Here is a 20,762-nt window from a genome sequence, read left to right as displayed (position 1 = left end):
GCGTCTCTGGCATACCAGCTGGGATCTAAGGGACAAGGAGGCGCATAAGATTCTATTGAGGGGCTATAAGGTGGAGGTAATAAGGGTGAAGCAGGAATATTTTACGGCTCTCACTGTTTCACTCTCCTCCCCGAAAGAGTTCTTCAAGATTGTTGACTCTCTCACATCCCTGCAGATCCCGAACCCTGTCATTACCTCTCAGCAGCTTTGTAACAACATAGCTCTTTTCTTTCAGACTAAGATCACTGATATTTATTCAGCTTTAGAGCTGCAGAGGACTTCTATTTCCGAGCCCTTGGTTCCCTCTGTTTCCGTACCAGTTCTTGCTGAGAACTCTCCCTTGGGGCGCCTTGCCCTCTTCCCGCCTCTCTCTCTTCAGGAACTAGAGATTCTCCTGAACAAAACTAGGTCTGGCTCCCCATTAGATGCCTGTCCGCTTAAGATCCTCAAGCAGTGCAGGGAATCTCTCCTGCCCCCTCTGGTGGAGATTATGAACAGGGCTATGAGGGACGGCATCTTCCCTCAGCAATGGAAGAGGGCAGTGGTAAGGCCATTGCTGAAGAAACCATCCTTAGACCCTGGGGTCTTAAAGAACTTCCGCCCTATCTCACTGCTCCCTGCTCCTGCGAAGATGCTGGAAACCCATCTGAATAAGCATCTCGCGGGCTTCCTGGAAAGTTCAGGTCAGATGGATTATTCGCAGCATGGTTTCAGGAGGGAACACAGCACCGAGTCTGCCCTTACCTGGCAGTGCTGGACAATATCCGCACACGTACTGATAAGGGCTTGACCACCCTCCTGATCCTGCTAGACCTCACGGCTGCCTTCGACACCCTGTCTCCCTCGGTTTTAACATCGCGCCTGAGGGAGATTGGGGTTGAAGGGCCTGCCCTGCGTTTGCTGACCTCTTTCCTCGACCAGAGAGAGCAGAGGGTGAAGTTGGGGGATTTCCTATCTCCATCCCTGTCTGTGCATTGTGGGGTCCCGCAGGGGTCGGCACTAAGTCCGACCCTTTTTAACATCTATGTGACCCCACTTGCCGGACTGATTAGATCTTTCGGGATGGAGGTAGTTTCCTATGCCGACGACACCCAGATCCTCGTCTCTCTCTCCCAGCCGGCCAGCTCAGCTGCCTCCAATTTTAGATCTTGTATGGAGGCAGTCGCTCAATGGATGATTCACAATTCATTGAAATTAAATGGGGAGAAGACGGAGGTCATGGTGTTCGGAGGGAAGGAAGAGATATGGTCGGCGAATTGGTGGCCGGCCTCACTGGGAGCGTGTCCTGTCCCTGTTACTTTGGCCAAAAATTTAGGAGTTCTTATCGATCCTACTCTCAGCATGCGTCAACAGGTCAATAGAACAGTTTCGACCTGCTGGGGCATAATCCATGTACTGAGGAAAATTAGACATTATCTCTCTCAGCAGGCGAGAAAACAAGTTGTAGTCGCTCTTATTGGCTCCCGTCTGGACTATTGCAATGCGCTGTATGCTGGATTAAATAGGGGTCTGCTGCAGCGCTTGCAGGTGGTCCAGAACGCGGCGGCCAAATTCGTATTAGATCTGCCCAGACGTGCCTCGGCCACCTCCGCCAGAAAATCCTTACACTGGCTTCCCATGGAAGATCGGATTCTTTTTAAGACCCTGTGCATGACCTACGGGGCCCTGGCCAGAGGCAGCCCTACTGGGATTGGATCCATCCTGTCCCTCTATAGCCCCTCTAGGAACTTGCGCTCTACTAACAAATTTTTGTTATCAGTTCCACGCACCCGTAGAGCTAAATGGGGCGGCAAAGCCTTTTCCACCCTGGCATCTAAGTGGTGGAATACTCTCCCGGTGGAACTTAAGTCCCTCCCCACCATGCAGTCATTTAGAAAGGCTCTGAAAACCCGGCTTTTTGCGAAGGCATACTTGTAGTTGTGTTCTGCCTTAATGTTTTGATCTGTTTTGTTAGGCGCCTTGATGCCTTCGGGTTTTAGTTGCGCAGTATAAATTTTATTTCATTCATTCATTCATTTGCAAAATCTTATGCAATGTTTTACAATTGAATGCAAGTTCAAATGCAGTGGATTCAAATACAGGTAAGTCAATATGTTAAAATGACTGTTCAGATTACTTTTTAAGTTATGTTTTCTACTCACTCAGTGTGATATGTCTAGATATCACAATGGGTCCCAGAGAAAAGGTAAGTAAAATCAGTTTTGCACAGTAGCAGTTTCTCAGGTTTTCATACAAATCAACTCCACACTTAAAACATTTTTCAGGGTAAAAACAGTCAATGTATTCCTAAGGAGAGAAGGAAAATGCTACTTACCAGTATGCATCTGTTCTTGGCATGTAGAGCTGCAGAGTTACACACTGTGCATAGATCGCCACCTAGTGTTGGGCCTGGATGTTTGCAGTTTGTTCTTGTCCTGAAAAGTTCTTTGGAAGTCACAAGATAGGTGACTCCTCCTTTGGACAACATTGCGCATGGGCATCGGCTCCATCCTCAGATTGTTTTTCGCCATTAGGCAAATGATGGAGCTTTGCAAGAAAAGGAAGGATGTCCATGTAATCTGTATCTAATTAAGATAATACTGGAACAGACAAGGGTAGCCGGGTAGGCGGGTGGGCACGTGTAACTCTGCAGCTCTACATGCCAAGAACAGATGCATACTGGTAAGTAGCATTTTCCGTTCTAGGCATATGAGCTGCAGTTTACACACTGTGCATAGATTGTATAGCAGTACCCACTCTTAGCGGCGACCACCCTTATCTGTTGCAGTAGCTTGAAAAAATGTTTTGAGAACAGCCTGGCCCACATTAGCTTGTTGTTTGGTTTGCACATCTACACAATAGTGTTTTGTGAATGTATGCGGTGTAGACCATGTAGCTGCTCTGCAGATGTTATCTAGGGGAATGTTCCCTAAAAATGACATTGAAGCCCCTATTTTCCTTGTAGAGTGGGCTTTAGGAGGAACAGATAACGTACGTTTAGCTTTGTGGTAACAAATCTGTATGCATTTGACAATCCATTTAGCTATCCCAGAGTTTGAAATGGGATTACCTTTGTGTGGTGGTGAGAAAGACACAAAGTTGTTTTGTCTTACGAAAGGATTGTGTTCTCTCGATATAGTATAGCAATGCTCTTTTGACATCTAGGGTATGAAGAGCTCTTTCTGCTACTGTCTGTGGCTGCGAGAAGAAAACGGGCAGTTCCACAGATTGGTTGAGGTGGAAGGGAGAAATGACTTTGGGCAGGAATTTCGATTAGTGAGTAGAACGACCTTATTATGATGCATTTGCAAGAAGGGTTCTTGAATGGTTAGTGCTTGTAGTTCACTAACTCTTCACAGAGAAGTAATAGCTACTAGGAACGCAACCTTCCATGTTACAAATTGTAGTTCACATTTATGTAATGGTTCGAAGGGAGGTCCCATTAGCCGTGTGAGAACAATGTTTAAATTCCACACAGGTGAAGGTGGTACTCTGGGAGGAATTATTCTCTTAAGGCCTTCCATAAAGGCTTTTATAGCAGGCACTCTGAACAGAGAAAGATGCTTTCTGTTTTGCAGATATGCTGCTATTGCAGCCAGATGCAGTCTAATAGACGTGTAGGCTAAGTTACATCTTTGGAGATGCAGTATTATCCTATGATGTGTTGAACAGACACGTCTAGGGGATTAATATTGTTGTTGTGACAATATATTACAAAGCGTTTCCACTTAGCTGCATAACATGCTCTAGTGGTTGGACGTCTAGCTTTTTTTATGACATTCATGCAGTCTGTAGGAAGGTTAAGATATCCAAATTCTAGGATTTCAGGAGCCAGATCGCAAGGTTGAGCCGAGCTGGGTCCGGGTGCCTGATCTCACCACGGTACTGTGTTAAAAGGTGTGGAGAAAGGTATAATTTCTGGTGCGGTACTACAGACAGTTGTAGCAGTGTGGTGTACCACGGCTGTCTGGCCCACGTTGGAGCAACTAGGATAAGGGTTAGAGAATGCTGCTGTAGTTTGCGTACTACTAGTGGCATGAGTGGTAAAGGTGGAAAAGCGTACGCAAATTTGTTTGACCAGTTCATCCATATCGCATTGCCTTTGGACAATGGGTGTGGATATCTGTCGGCGAAGCTTGGGCATTTGGCGTTTTCGTGGGTGGCAAAGAGGTCTATCTGAGGTTATCCCCACATCTGAAAGAATGGTTGAAGAACTTGCATATGAAGTTCCCACTCGTGGGTCTGTTGCGTCTGATGACTTAAAAGATCCGCTATGGTATTTTGTACTGGAACATGCTGGGCTAGAAGGAATATGTTTTGAGGTATAGCCCACCGCCATATGTCCTGTGCTAGTTGAGAGAGTTGCAGGGAGTGTGTTCCGCCCTGTTTCTGTATGTAATACATGGCTGTCATGTTGTCTGTGTGGACTAACACAGCTTTGTTTGATACTTGCTTTTGGAAAGCTTTTAGTGCTAGGTATATAGCTAGTAACTCCTGATGATTGATGTGGAGTAGCTTTTGTTGCGGTGTCCACCTGCCTTGCATGGTGTGTTGCAGTAGGTGGGCCCCCCAGCCGGAGAGCATGCGTCCGCTGTCACGATTATCTGAGGAACTGGCTCTAGGAACGGTCGTTTCTTGGAAAGGTTTTTGGTGTTCCACCACTGCAGAGAGCAATGAGCCCGACCGTCTACCAACACTAGGTCTGTTAATTGACCTTGAGCCCGGTTCCATTGACGTGATAGGCACTCTTGTAGAGGACGCATTTGAAGTCTTGCATGGGGCACCATGAAAATGCAAGAGGCCATCATCCCTATGAGTTGCATGAACACTCGTACTGGAAGGGAGTGTTGTGGCTGAAACTTTGTGAGAAGAGTTTGCATGCTGGCTATCCTTACTGGAGTGGGATACGCTAGCGCTCTTGAGGTGTTTATTGTAGCACCGAGGTACTGTTGTACTTTGGATGGCTGTAGATGAGACTTGGTGTGGTTTATTGTGAACCCCAAGTTGTAGAGCAGTTGGATCGTGGCATGAGTGTGTTGCACACCCTGGTTGTATGAGCTGGCTTTTATGAGCCAGTCGTCGAGGTACGGGAAGACATGGATGTGCTGTCTTCGTAAATGTGCTGCCACTACTGCTGGCACTTGGTGAATACTCTTGGTGCTGTTGTGACTCCGAATGGGAGTACTTTGAATTGATAGTGCTGCCGGTCTATTACAAATCTGAGATACTTCCTGTGAGCCTTGTGAATGGGAATTTGGAAGTATGCGTCCTTGAGATCTAGAGTAGCAAGGAAGTCGTTTTGTAACAGGAGAGGAAGGACTTGTTGGAGTGTGACCATGTGAAAATGGTCTGACTGTATGTATATGTTTAGCGGTCTGAGGTCCAGAATAGGCCTTAGAGAGCCTTCCTTCTTTGGATGAGAAAATATAGGGAGTAAACCCCTTTGTTTTGTGGGTGCAGAGGAACTGGTTCTATTGCACTTTTTTTAGCAGAGATATTACTTCTTGCTCTAACAGTGATAGATGTTCTTGTGACATTGGACGCTGTTTTGATGGTATGTTTGGGGGGGTAGATATTAGTTCTAGACAGTACCCTGACTGAATAATTTGTCGCACCCACCAGTGTGATGTGATGTTGGTCCAGGCAGGAAGGAATTGCTGCAGTCTTCCCCCCACAGGAGTGGAATGTTGGGGGGGAAGGGGAACAAAGTCATTGGGTAGGGGTGGAGGCAGAACGGGAGTTGTTGGTTTTGCCTCTGCCTTTGTTGTTGTTACCCCTGTAACCCCCTCTCTGGTAGCCCTTAGTGTATGTGGATTGGCTAGGGGTTTTGTAGGAAGTGGAGGGGCTTTCGGAGGAGTAGCCTCTTGTGTTGCCTCTATATGATGAGCGACGAAAAGAACGTTTGGGAGCTTGCTGCTGCAAGGCTCCCATAGATTTTGCTGTGTCAGTGTCTTTTTTTCATTTTCTCTAAAGACACATCGACATTAGGGCCAAATAAATGTGTCTCATCAAATGGCTGATTGAGGATGGAATTTTGTACCTCAGGTTTAAAACCTGAAATACGTAGCCAGGCATGTCTCCGTAAATGGGTACTGGTATTGATTGCCCTTGAGGCAGTATCTGCAGCATCTAGGGCACAATGAATGGAAGTATTAGTAATATTTTTACCTTCTTGTAGGAGTTCATTTGCCCTATTTTTATATTTGTCTGGTAGATGCTGCATTATGGACTCCACTTCATCATAATGTGCCCTGTCCTATCTTGCCAACAAGGCTTGGGTATTGGGAATGCATCAAATGTTAGCTGCCTGTGACGCTGTTCGTTTACCGGAGGCATCAAGGAGCTTAGATTCTTTATTTGGTGGTGAGGCCTCACCTGATGTTTGTGAATTAGCACGTTTAAGTGCATTAGACACTACTAAAGAATCTAGTGGTGCTGGACCTCTAATGTAAACTGGGTCTGTAAAGGCAGCTTTATATTTTTTCTCAATGCGAGGGTTGAGGAACCGAGCCGTGACAGGATCTTTAAAAACCTCTGTTGCGTGCTTGATGACACCTTTAAGCATTGGCAAAATTGCAGTAGACCTTTGTGTGTTATCATAAGTGTCTAATAGGAAATCTTCCTCCACAGTATCGGTGTGCAAGTCAACCCCATGGTACTGGGCAGCTCTCTGGACTAGTAGGTTAAAACCTATAGTGTCCTCTGGTGGGGAAGGTCTGGAAGGATATACATCGTGGTGAAGTAGTGTGGCTCACTGGTTAGAGGCGGCAGACCCGAGAGAAGAGGACGGCCCGGGACCAGGGTTCGATTTCCGGCGCGGCAGGTTTCTGGACCAGGGTCAGCGGACTCGATAATTCTCTCGCCTTGGTGCCCACTCTGATCAGCGATCACACTCGGCAACTCTGGGCATTAGCTTGCCTCATCTTCACTAACGGCCCCACCAGACCGCCGGGGATGCCTGGTCTCACCCTGGAGATACCCATTAAGGGACCATCTCTCAGGGAAGCCAGGAAGGGTTTCGCAGCGGTCGAAGCGCCTTGGGACCCTACGGGTAAGTAGTGCGCTATATAAATGCCAATACATTTACACATCGTCTTGTGGGACGTAAGGCACATCAGGGGTGTTATAATCATCCCATGGATTAGGTGATTGAGGGGGACTATTGGTCGTCGCTGGGTCATGTGCACCCCCACCTGTGTCATCAGAGTCTGTATCCACATCATCATCTGAATTAGTGGATGGTGTAGGTGAATGATATGGTGGAGGAGGGATAGGAGGAGGAACAGTATGAGGAGGTGGTGGAGAAGGGACCCCTAATGGAGAGGTTGCAATGTCTCTCTTCTTTGGAGGAGGGGGTGGTGCCGGCACCTCTAGTGGTCTCTTCTTGGAGCTAAGAGCAAGCTAGCCAGTCTTAGGATCCTTTACAAGAGTTTTTTGATTAGGATCTGGTGTAAAAAGTTCTTCTGTACAGGGCAGACCCTTTGGCGTCGAAGTTTTCGGTTCCGGAGGTTTTGTCGGCACCAAGTCGGTAGCTGGTCTAGGGTCTTTTGGTTTAGAAGTGTGACCTTTTGAAATGTCTTTTAGCGGAACATGTTTTTTTCGGTTCCGGGTGTCTCTTCGGCTCCAAAGCGTGTGAATCGGGGCCTTTGGGCGGTTTTTTACTCTGCTCCGAGTGCGGTTCGGCATCGATGAGCCGTTGCCAGTCTTTGGCGCTGTGTGCTTAGGTGTTGGAGCAGCGGTCGGCGTGGTTGAGGAAGATGGCTTCTTCTTCGGTGTCGGTATAGGATCGGCACCGGGAATAGGCTGACTCGAGCCCGAGCCGCCTGAAGGCTTAGTAGGCTTTTTTGCCGGGCCCGAAGGCGGGTTGTGGAAAGCAGTCTGTCGGTGTGCACCCGGGCACGAAGGTGAGGGTGTGACCGAAGCCTTTTTTGAGGGTGTCGAGGAAGGGTTGGGGTTGACTGTCTTACTTACGAACCGATGAGCTGGAGTGATATCCTCGACGTCGGAGTCTTCGGCATAAGAGGAGCTGGCACTTTCTTCGGCGTGCTGGTGTTCTGGCACGTCAACGCCCTCGGGGATCGTAGCTGACGAGCGAGCCATTGTTCTTCGAGCTCGTCGGTCCCAAATAGTCTTCTTGGAGCGGAAAGAGGCACAAGCAGAACAGTCTTTGGCCTTGTGCTCCGGTGAGAGGCAAAGGTTGCACACCTCATGTAGATCGGTGTGGGGAAACTTCGACCCACATTGAGGACACTTCTTGAATGGCGTCTTTTCCATGAGCCAGAGAGTAAGGCCTAGGTAGGCCCGAAGGCCTTCGTCAACGACCGGAATCGAAGACTTCGAAGTGGTGAAGAATCGCGTCGATGTGGAGCGCTATCGAAACAATACTGTCGAACTGGGTGAGGATTGCGAGCCGAAGGAAATTCTGTCCAAACCGGATCGCAGGAAACACATCCAAGTCCCAATGGCGGAAAAAAACAATCTGAGGATGGAGCTGATGCCCATGCGCAATGTGGTCCAAAGGAGTCACCTATCTCGTGACTTCCAAAGAACTTTTCAGGACAACAACAAACTGCAAACAACTGGGCCCAACACTAGGTGGCGATCTATGCACAGTGTGTAATCTGCAGCTCATATGCCTCGAACATGAAGTTATCGGTTAACAGGTAAGTACTCGGTCTTTGGGGTTGAGTTTCTGCGGTTAGAACAAGGGTTCCCCCAGGATCAAGGATACACTCTCGAAACATCCTCAGCGGCACTAGGGCGGCCAGGTGCAAAGTGCTGAGGTCCAATGTTATCCAATGGGGCATAGGGGGCCTCCGGTTGGTGGCTGCTCATGAGGAGGCCACAGGGTTGTGGGAGAAAAGCTCCTGGTGTTAGACTCAGGGCAAAAGGGGATCCGGGTTACCACCTAAAGTACATACACAAGGGCGGCTGGGTGCAGAGTGCTGTTTTGGCGACGGCTGCTGCCAGAGGTTGCAGTTGAACAAATCCGGTGTTCACGGGAGAAGCAGTCTTTGGAAGTGAAGGCAGGCAGGCCCTCCGGGGTTTTTGAGGTTGCTGGCTGCAGGACACACTGGGATTTTGCAGGAACAGGTTCGAGGGGGAGACAGGCCGGTGGGGCTGGGGCCAAGTCAGTGGGCGTCTACCTCTTGTTAGCTGCTGCACGGCTGTTCGGTCCTTCTTCTGGTTTCTTGTCTGGATCTGAGAAAGCAAGGTTCAGGGGTTTCCCTAAATACTAGATTTAGGGGCGTTACAGGTAGGTAAAAGGCAGGGACCAATGGGTCCCTTCCCTGGGGTGGGTACACCCCTTATTATTCCACCATCCAGTGGGAGGGGGGCATGTGCATGTCCCTAGTTGGCTCTCATCCTCACTTGTTTGTTCTGCTGGTTCTCCCGCCCAAAATTGGGGTCAGAACCAGTGGAGACCAGTTGATGAAAGCTGCAATTGGCCTGGGGAAGCTCACAAAGCTTCCCCTTCAGGAACCCTGCCCATCCTGGGGGAGGAGGCTTGGCTCCTCGCCTCAGGATGTGCATTGTTTCAGGCCCGAGAGAGCAGCAGGCTCTCGACCCAGGGGTCCAGAAACTTATCTGAAGGTGGCAGCTGAAAACAGTCACTCATCCTGGACACTATTGGTAGGTTAGTTTTCAGGGGGCATCTCTAAGATGCCCTCTGTGTGCATTTTTCATTAAAGGCCACATCGGCCTCAGTGTAGGTTTAATGTGCTGAGATGTTTATACCAAACTTCCCAGTTTTCAGCCATTATGCTGCTGTGGAGTTCATAACGACAAACTCCCAGCGCCATATACTCTTAATGACAGCACTGCACTTACAATATCTAAAAATGGACTTTGACACTGTAGGCGTACCGGGCTCATGCACCTGTACCCTCACCACTGGTACAGTGCACCCAGCAAGAGGGGTGACTATGCAGTGGTTTGTAGGCATGGCACACAGAGATGTATGCAATGTCGACTCTTCACTTTGCTCTGCATCAAGACACGCAGCCTGCAGTATGTGTGTCTCAGTGTACAGGGCTCTAAGGGTGGCACAATAAGTGCTGCAGCCCTTAGAGGCCTTCTCTGGTAACAGTGCCCTGGGTACCTGTGGTACCATTTACATGGGGCTGACCTGTGGCCAGAGATGCCATTTGGGTTCAGGCTTCAATGCAGTTTTAGGGAAAGAACGTAGGCCCTGGGTACCTGATTAGCAGGGGCCCAGGGCACACTCAGTCAAAGTACATCAGCAATTCAGCAACAGGTGGGGGTAGCCATGTAGAAAGAGGGCACTTTCTCAGAATTGGGACCAATGGTCCCCTTCCTTGGGGTGGGTACATCCCATATTATGCCACCCTCCAGTGGGGGGTATATGCCTCACTCTGGTTCACTGGATTCCCCGCACCTGCAAGATGGCGGGTACTGAGAGTGTGCTTCACCCTACAGCCCCCCCCCCCCCCCCCCCCCCCCAACTGAGGGGTGGGGTTGGCATAGGTGGGCATACCTCCCTTCCTCACTTAGTTTTCCTGCCTATTCTCCCTCCCAAAGTGGGGGTCAGAACTGGTGGGGGGCAGTTGCTGGAAGTAGCAAAGGGCCTGGGGAAGCTCACAAAGGCAGCAAGCCTTTGACGCTTCCCCTTCGTGGACCCTGCCCATCCTGGGGGAGGAGGCTAGGCACCTCGTCACAGGATGTGCATTGTTTCAGACCCAGAGAGCAGCAGGCTCTCGACACAAGGGTCCAGAAACCTGTCTGGTGGTGGCAGCTGGTGAGCAGCCACTCAGCCTGGACACTAGTGTTAGGTCGTTTCTACAGGGGGCATCTCTAAAATGCCCTCTGTGTGCATTTTTCATTAAATTCCACACTGACATCAGTGTGGGTTTAATGTGCTGAGAAGTTTGATACCAAACTTCTCAGTTTTCAGTAAAGTCATTATGGTGCTGTGGAGTTTGTAATGATAAACTCCCAGTACCACATACTCTTAATGGCATTACTGCACTTACAATGTCTAAGAATTGTCTTAGACACTGTAGAGGTACGGGGCTCATGCAACTGTACCCTCACCACTGGTATAGTGCACCCAGCTAGAGGGGTGGATGACCTATGCCAGGGGAGTGGGTTGTAGGCATGGCACACAGGGAGGTGGTTTGTGTCGTCTCTTCACTTTTTTTCTGCAGCAAAACACACAGCCTGCACAGGCAGTGGGTGTGTGTAAAGGTACAAAGCCTCTAAGGTTGCACAATAAGTGCTGCAGCCCTTAGAGGCCTTCCCTGGCCACAGTGCCCTTGGTACCTGTGGTATAATTTACAAGGGACTGACATGTGACCAAAGAGTGCCAATTGGATTTTGTTTGCAATGCAGTTTAGGGAAAGAACATGGGCCCTGGGTACCTGTTTGGCAGGAACCCAGGGCATACTCAGTCAAAGCACATCAGCAGCTCAGCAAAAACTGGAGGCAACTTTCTTATATTTACTCTCTAGTTGTGGTAACATGGGCGAGCAGTAAGGCTTTATCAGAGGGTAGTTTTAAGCATTTGTTGTACACACTCAAAGACTGAACTCAGACCAATTTTGTTTGTACCAAAAATATTATTTAGTTATTTTATTTCTAGAACCAAGCCAACCCTGGGGCAGGTAAGTGAAATACTACTTTACAAAATCGTATGCAGTGATTTACAGTTGAATGCAGGTTCAAATGCAGTTGGCTGAATTACAGGCAAGTCAACAGTTCAAAATTACTTTTTAGTACTTTACAGATTAATATGTAAATTACTTTTTAGATTACTTTTGCCAATCAGCGTGATATGCCTAGATATCACAATGAGACATCTCCTAGCCAAAAGGTAAGTAATTCACTTTTAGCACTTATGCAGTTTTTTAATGTTCAATACAAACCAACTCAACACTTAAAACAATTTTCAAGAAAAACAGTCAATGCAATCCTATGGGAGGAAATTAATAACCCTGGGCAAAGCGCTACGCTCGCATTACTTCGCACTACGAAAACTGCACATAGCACAGTGCAAACACGTGTAGCGTAGTGCGGCGGTCATTTTTTGTTTGCTCGCGGTCCTCAACGTCAAGTTGGTGACCGCGAGCAAGCTAAATGACATCCCGGCGAGACTTTTTCCTTGTTCGCGATAAGCAACATCAAGTTGCCGATTGCGAGCGTGGAAAATAAACCTCCCGGCGAGATTCTCAGCGCGGGGAGGTCGGGTTTCTCATTGCGAGTGGTCGCGTATGCTCGCGACTGCTGAAGATGAGAAACTACAAGTCCGCGTTGAGAAAGCTGCAGCTCGAGTAAAAATCTACTCTAGCGGCAGAAAACTACAGCTTGCACTGTGCAAGATGCCGATGTCAATGATTGCACAGTGCAAAACCAACAGTTGATGGACAGAATGCAGAACAATGTCATACATTCACCCCAGTACAGCGATCTGGGCCTAAATCCATCGTTTTTTTGCACTCCACACCACCCCAGTTCAGATATGGCCATATGCAAATCAGCCTTGACCCTGTGCCTCATGGGAACAGTCCAGCCCGAACTGCCAAGCCATGTCTTCCCTGGACCGGAATCAAGCATCCTAGGAACTGTTTCTGGATATCAGCCGTCTTCAGCCAGGATCGCTTGACTCCAGTGGTGTGGAGAGCACGGGACTCACGTCTGAGCATACCCTTCCCACTCGGGGTGACAAATGCAAAACCAACAGTTGATGGACAGAATGCAGAACAATGTCATACATTCACCCCAGTACAGAGATCTGGGCCTAAATCCATCGTTTTTTTGCACTCCACACCACCTCAGTTCAGACATGGCCATATGCAAATCAGCCTTGACCCTGTGCCTCATGGGAACAGTCCAGCCCGAACTTATTGCACAGTGCCAGATGCTTGTACGCACTGTGCAATCATTAAAAACTGCGTCTTGCACAGTGTGAACAGGGTACTACGCAGTTCGCGTAGTGCTACGCGTAGCTCGCGAAGTGCACTTTGCGTAGCGCTACCTCGCAAACTACGCCCATCCCTAGAAATTAAGTTAACAGTTTGCAGCGAAGTACTGATTTGTGGGAGTTGGTATTCTGGGATTAGAACCAGGGTTCCCCTAGGGTCAAAGATGCACTCTTGAGAAAAACTCTCAGCGGCACTAGGGTGGCCGGGTGCAGAGTACTGAGGCCCAATGGTATCCAATGGGGGATAAGGGGTCTCCGGTTGGTGGCTGCTCACGAGCAGGCCACAAAGTTGTGGGAGCAAAGTTCCTGGTGTTAGGCTCAGGGCAAAGGGGGATCAGAGTTAGCACCCAAAGTACACCCGCAGAGGCGGCTGGGTGCAGGGTACTGTTTTGGCATCTGGTGCCCTGTTGATTTCAATGGGGACAATCCGGTTGCAAAGGCTGCAGGCTTGGGAACGAATATCTTCTGGAGGTGACCACCGGTTGGAGAGGTACGTTGGGATGCCTGGGGATGCTGGGACGCCGTCCTTGGGCCACCCAAGGCTGTGGGACGTCGGGTGCAGGAGTGTCTTTAGGTGTCAGGTTTTTTTACCAGCTCCGGTCGCGGGGATCCTCCGGAAAAGGGCTGCAGGCATCAATTGGAGATTCGTGGCAGGTCAGAGATCACCACATCTCTGGTCAAGATCATCGGGAGACATCCTTGTGGTGTTGGGCCACTTTAACTCGGGCCGTGGGCATCAGGTGCAGAGTTGTGCAGACTCGCAATTTTGGCCAGAGCCAGAGTCAGAGGGTGAGGAAATCCGGTCCTCACGAGAGAAAGTCTTGTGTTTGGAAAGGCAGGGCAGGTCCTTCAGGGCCACTGGCTTCAGGACACGCTGGGATTTCGCTGGAGCAGGTTTGAGTTGCAGACAGGCCAGTAGAGCCAGGGCCAAGTCAGTGGGCGTCATCCTCTTCTTAGTTCAGTACAGCTTCTTCGGTCCTCCTACTCTTCTTCTGGTTGGTTCTTGTCTGAGGAGCCAAGGTTTAGGGTTGCCCCTAAATACTAGATTTAGGGGTGTTACAGGTCAGTAAAGGTTGGGACCAATGGCCCCCTTCCTTGGGGTGGTTTCACCCCTATTATACCACCCTTCAGTGGGACGCGGGCATATGCCTCGCTCTGGTTGGCTGGGTCCCCCCAGTTGCAAGATAGCGGGACTGAGAGTTGTGTTTCACCTCGCCTACCCCACCTGAGGGGTGGGGTTGGCAAAGGTGGGCACACCTCCCTTCCTCACTTGGTTTTCCCGCCTACTATCCCATCCAAAGTGGGAGTCAGAACCGGTGGGAGACAGTTGCTGGAAGCAACAAAGGGCTGGGGTTGCTCACAAAGGCGGCAAGACTTTGAAGCATTACCTCATGGACCATGCTCATCCTGAGGGAGGAGGCTTGGCACATGGTCCAAGCATATGCATTGTTTCAGACCTCGAGAGCAGCAGGCTTTGACCCAGGGGTCCAGAAACAGGTCTAGTGGTGGCAGCTGGCGAGCAGTCACTCAGCCAGGACATTAGAGTTAGGTCGTTTTTCAGGGGGCATCTCTAAGATGCTCTGAGAGTGCATTTTTCAATAAACCCCATACTAACATCAGTTTGCATTTAATGTGTTGAGAACTTGGATACCAAACATCCCAGTTTTCAGTAAAGCCATTATGATGCTGTGGAGTTCGTAATGACAAACTCCCAGCACCATATACTCGTAATTGCAGCACTTCACTTACTATGTCCAAGAAAGGGCTTAGACCATGTAGGGGTACAGGGCTCATGCACCTGTACCCTCACCACCGGTATAGTGCATCCAGCTAGAGGGGTGGCCGACCTATGCCAGGGCAGTGAGTTGTAGGAATGGCACACTGGGATGTATGCCATGTCGACTCTTCACTTTGTTCTGCACCAAAACACGCAGCCTGCAAGGGCAGTGTATGTGTAAAGGTACAGGGCCTCTAAGGGTGGCACAATAAGTGTTAAAGCCCTTAGATGCCTTCCCTTTCCACAATGCCTTTGGTACCTATGTTACCAAATGACTAACATGTGGCCAAAGAGTCCATTTAGTTTTTGCCTCAATGCAGTTTTCAGGGAAAAAAACATAGGCCCTGGGTACCTGATTGGCAGGAAACCAGGGCACACTCAAAGTTCATCAACAGTTTGGCAAAAAGTGGTGGCAACCATGCAAAAAGAGGGCACTTTCATACAGTAACAAACACTCCTGGGTTCAGTGAAGCCACCATGGTTCTGGGGAACTTGAGCTGTCAGGTTTCCAGCCCATGAACTCTCTATGGCTTCCCTGGCACTTACAATATTAAGAATAGACAAATATGGTAGGGGAGACAGAGGAGTGAGGGAAAAGCCGGCCAGAAGGGCATGGGAGGAGTATTTAGGAGGCCCTTTCAAAGACACTGAATGGAGCGCGGCATGTGAGCTGGTTCGGACGGTGTCCAGCAATACACGCTTCAGGTTGACGCACTTTAAGCTTCCGGCTATTGGCCAGCAGACGCTTTTGCTTTTTGCTGCCCGAGACCGACTTAGCCTATAAACCAGTGTGACAGCTTCCTGAAAAACGCCATTCTCTGCCTGAACTGAATCACTCAAACTGTACTCTCCCTGACGTTTCTTTCAGAATCTGAACACTTAGCCTACTTTTGGAACCAGTCCAGAGGAAAGGAAGAGTCGGAAAGTCCATCTTGGGGAAATTGACACGGATGCTTAGAGGCTCATCGGGGACAGACGAATTTCCACTCTGCCTGCTATTTGTTACCGACGTCACGCCACGGTGTGATTCAGGGCTCTGAATCCTATTCTTGGGCGGTAGTTCTTTCTTCGAATGATTGCCTGTAGATGAGTTGAAGATAACTCTGTGTCCTTCATTATACAGGACGAATTACAAGCCGCAAGATCTTGCTGTTGCTCCCCTCCCTTCCATTGGTTGCCCTGATGAAGGTGTGGCCCTAGATCTGGCCGAGCACCGAAACGCGCGTTGGCGCCTCAAGTTGGTCCTGCAATTGTACCATCTAACCTCTATCCTGTTGGGAGACTAAGCAGGACCCGATACAGCATTAAGAACAGGCAACTGAAGTGTGTGCTATATATTGTTTGTATGATGAATGTGTGATTAAGTGTGAGTCTGACCTGATTGTTTGAAAGGATGTGTGGGAGGTAGATTGATTGTCCTTTAACTGTATTTAAAGCTTATATTATCATGTTTGTTACTACTTGAAAGAATTGAAAAAATATGTATTTATACTTTGAGAAATTTATATAAAAAAATGAAATACATTTTGAATGATCTTTCCATGAATGTAGTGTCATGATTGGCATGATTCTGTTCTGGTCTTAGTGAGCTTACTACTGATGATATTTTATTGGGGACTCGAGTTGAGCCCATTTCCAAAATCAGTGGGGCAGACGTTTGTTTTGTATTGAATTGTTTCGGATTCCCCTGCTCGTCTGCCTCGTATTTGAATTTTCAGGGGGCACCTACTTCTATTAGCCGGACGCACTTTAATTACCTGCACCGAACATATATAACACTGATCAAACTTAGCAGAATATGTATGTGGGAAGGGGTGCAGTTTGCACCACATGTGAGGTGGATGGGGCCTCGTTCTTCCATATGGCATGGGAATGCCAGGTAGTTCTACAGTATTGGCAGGAGGTGACGGAACAAATGACAGAGGTGACTGGACTAACTCGGGAGGCAGTTCCGAGGATATGTCTGTTAAGAATGGTTAAGAAACCCAGGGACGGAAACAGACTGGAAATTTCTGCAGTTAACGTTTGTGCTGACAAAAAGGAGGGTGGCCTTTCGATAGTTGAGTAATAGGAAGCCTTCCATAGATCTATGGCTGAAGGATGTATTAGAATGGGCACGAGCGGAGGAAATATATATGAAAAGGACACGTAGAGATGAAAAGCTGGAGGAGAACGTAATCGAATAGGTAGCGTTCATGGGGATCATGACGAGGGATGAAGGAGAGAGTGATGAACACAGGGAAGGAGGGGAGAATACACGACGACGAGACACAACTAAGTCAGGGCTAGTATGGGCGAGGTATAACAGAGGCAATCCTCAATGCATCACCCTCAGGATCACGGGAGGACGGGTAATACAGGTAATGAGCAGTACGTGGGGTTCAGTTCGAAGAATGAGCCACTCCAGAGGACATTGGAGAAAAGCCGGGGGGAGACCGCACTGTAATGTGTGTGTGTGTGTGTGTGGGGGAAGAGGGTGGGGTGGGGATTGTTAATATATAGTCCTCCGGTTGAGGCTATTATACAAATGTATATGTGCATAAATGAGTTGCACAGATGTAAATATACTTCACAATATAGCATTAACAATTGGATGAATCGGTGTGGAAGGAGGTTCAACAAAAAGATTTAACAAAACAATAAAAAAAAAATATGGTAGAGGCATATCTGCTCCTGCAGATATGCCCACAACTGAGGTATAGTGCACCCTCCTTTCGGGCTTGTAAGGCCTGCTAGAGGGGTAACTTAACCATACCGTAGGTAGGTCTGCTTTCAAATGGCACACACTCTAGACGAGAGGAAATGGTATCTTATGGAAATTAATTATTACAAATGTAATTTTCACCATGAAAATGTATTCAATGCGTCACTGGGCATGTATTTGATTATAGGAAGGATTATTTATTCTGATTTTTAACAAGCATGGTAATCTTCACTCCGGGTGTAGGTACCTGAAGTATGCATAGTAAACCACTCCTGACAAACAGGTATACATATATCACACAAGAAGAAAGAATAAGAAAAAGTTCTGTGCTGTACAAATTCTAAATTAACAATTTGTGGGGCAACTAGAAACTTTCTTCAGTCCTCCAGTTGTTTTAACAGGCTATGGCTGTGATTCTTAATTATTGCAACGTCAAAACAGGAGGTAGCCTACAATGGAAACACACATGGGGGACAAATTTGCCTTTTGTCGACAATACAGGTTGGAGGAGTCTCCTTTTTTCAATCTATAAACCTTTCAAATTATAACTCGTGGACACACACTAGGAAACAGAGGGCTACTTTGTCCTCCGTATATGTTCCCATTATAGACTACTTCCTCTATGGACTATGTAATAATTAAGAAGCACAGCCATCATATGTACGAAGAACTGGAAGAAAGTTTCTAGTTGCTACACAAATTGAAAATGCAGAACTTGTACAGCACAGTATTTTTTTTCTTGTTCTTTTTCTCTTTCATTTCGTGTGATTGATATATGTATGAATGTTTGTCAAGAGTGTTTCACTATGCACACTACGCTGAGAGAAGATTACCATGCTCGTTAGAAAATTCAAATAAATAATGCTTTGTGGAAGCAAATACATCACCAGTGACTAATTTTATTTTTCACAGTGGTAATGACATTTATAATAATTAAATTCCTGTAAGATACTATTTCCTCCCGTCTAGATTGTGCCTTGCCCAGGTATTGTGGGATCATTTGGGCAAACCCCTGTATGTGAATACAGGTCGACATGTTGACTTTGTCATTTTTGTCTGCACCAAAGCATGCAGGCTGCAGTGGCAGTTTGCATGGCCTTGGTGAATGGGACCCTCTTCAGTCCCAATGCCCTAGGTACCAGTGGTAGCATTTACTAGGAACTTACAGAGGGATCTGAAGTTGCTGGGAACCTGGTTAGCAGGGATGCAGTCAAAGATGCATCAAAAGCCAGGCAAAAAGTGGGGATGTATGGCAACAGAAACTCACTTTCCTACAGGAGGGGTAGATAGGATTGGGTTGGATAGGGTTGGGATAGATTGGGGTGGAGTGGGGTAGACTGGGGTGGTTTAGATTAGGGTAGATTAGAGAGTAGTGGGGTAGACTAGTGAAGTGGGATAGACTGTGGTACATTGAAGTGGTTTATATTGGGGTAGATTGGAGTGGAGTAGATTCGACCGGAGTTGGGTAGATTGGAGTGTGGTGGGATTGAGTGGGAGAGATGGTAGTGGAGATTGGAAGGAAGTGGGGTGGATTGAGTGAGTGTGGTAGATCTGAGTGGAGTTGGGTGGAGTGGAGTCGGGTAGATTGCAGTGGGGTCGATTGGAACACAGGTAGATTTGAGTTGGGTGAGGTAGACTGGGTTAGAGTGAGACTTGAGTCGATTACATTGTAGTGGAGTGTAGTGGGGTAGATTGGAGTGGAATTGTGTAGATTGGAGTGGGGTAGGTTGGAGTGAGGTAGAATGGAATGGAGTAGATATGAGTGGGGTAGATTGGGCTGGGGTAAAGTAGATTGCAGTGGGGTGGAGTAGATTAAAGTGGAGTGGGGTCGATGGCCGGGGTCAGACTTGAGTGTAGTAGGGTAGATTGTAGTGGTGTGGAGAGGTGTAGACTGTAGTGGAGTGAAGGTGGTAGATTAGATCAGAGTGGAGTGGGGTAGACTGGAGTAGGGCACGGTGGGGTAGACATGTAGATCGGGGTAGATTGGGGGGCAGTGGGGTATACTGAGTGGGGTAGAGTGGAGTTGAAGGTGGTAGACAGGAGTGAAGTGGGGTAGACTGGAGTGAGGTGGGGTTGAGTGGTGCGAGGTAGAGTGGGGAGAGGTGTGAGATAGAGGGGGAGGGGTGGAGTGGAGTGCAGTGAGTGGAGTAAATTGGGGTAGACTGGAGTGTAGTGGGGTAGATTGGAGTGGGGTAGAATGGAGTTGGGCATAGCGGGTGGGGTGGATTGGTGTAGACTGGAATGGGGTAGAGTGGAGTTGGGAGGGGTAGATTGGGGGTAGACAGGAGTGAGATGGCGTAGACTAGAGTGACGTGGGGTAGACTAGAGTGAGATGGTGTACAATGGGGTGGGGTATATTGGAGTGGAGCACAGTAGGGTAGATTGGAGTGGGGCAAATTGGAGTGAGGTAGATTGGAGTAGGGTGGTAGATTGGAGTGGGGTATAATGGGGTGGGGTAGATTCGATTGATGTAGATGGTTGTAGATTGGGGTGGAGTGGGGTAGATTGGGGCGGAGTGGGGTAGATTGGGGCAGAGTGGGGTAGATTGGGACAGAGTGGAGGGTGGTAGTTTGGGACAGACTAGATCCGAGTGCAGTAGATTGGAATTGAGTAGACTGGTGTAGAGTGGAATGCAGTAGATAAGTGGGAGAGTGGGGTAAACTGTGGTAAATTGGGGTATTGTAGATTGGGTGGAGTAAAGATAGAGTGGAGTGCAGATTGGAGTGGGGTAGATTGTAGTTGACTGGAATGGGTTAGAATGGGGTGGAGTGAAGTAGATTGGAGTGGACTGGGGATGGTTGGAGTGGGGTGGGTAGACTGGAGTAGGGTAAGTGGTGTGGAGGAGAAGGACGTAGAGTGGAGTAACACGGTTGTGTCATAGTGTGGCTTACAGTGGAGGGTCATGGAGTGGCATTTTGCAGAGTGGCATCTCGTAGACTGGCGTGGCATTTCGTAAAGGGGCGTGGCAGAGTGTCATAGAATGAGTGGCATTGTGTGGAGTGGTGTAAAGTGGAGGGGCATAGTGTATAGTATGTATGGTGTGGTGTGGTAGTGCAATGTCATTACAGACAACACATTTTCAATTGAAATGGCCATTACATTTGCACAGACATACAGTTGTACTGCACGAAAACTATTAAATGTCATCACCTAGAGTACTAATGTGTTTTGACTGTTCTCAAATATTGGTTTCCACCACACTTCATAATTACAAAAAATGTGCTTCATTTGTACTCATCTAATTCTGATATAGTCTGAAATATCCGCACAGTTCATTTTGTCATGTGCTAGAAAAAATAACATCCTACAGACTCTTCTCTCGCATGGGCACCCAGAAGGATTAACAGACAAATTCTCTCACT

The 20,762-nt window shown here is 48.1% G+C and overlaps 1 protein-coding gene across 1 annotated transcript in view; it reads right to left on the bottom strand.

The window, feature by feature from the left end:
- BAP1 (BRCA1 associated deubiquitinase 1) overlaps positions 1–20,762 on the bottom strand; it is a 270,726-nt gene that overhangs the window by 7,267 nt on the left and 242,697 nt on the right. The window lies entirely within an intron of this gene.

Source organism: Lissotriton vulgaris, chromosome 9 (assembly GCF_964263255.1).
Source record: "Lissotriton vulgaris chromosome 9, aLisVul1.2, whole genome shotgun sequence".
Lineage (NCBI taxonomy): Eukaryota > Metazoa > Chordata > Amphibia > Caudata > Salamandridae > Lissotriton > Lissotriton vulgaris.
The sequence above is the reverse complement of the archived record's forward strand: the minus strand, read 5'-3'. Positions and strand labels throughout refer to the sequence as shown.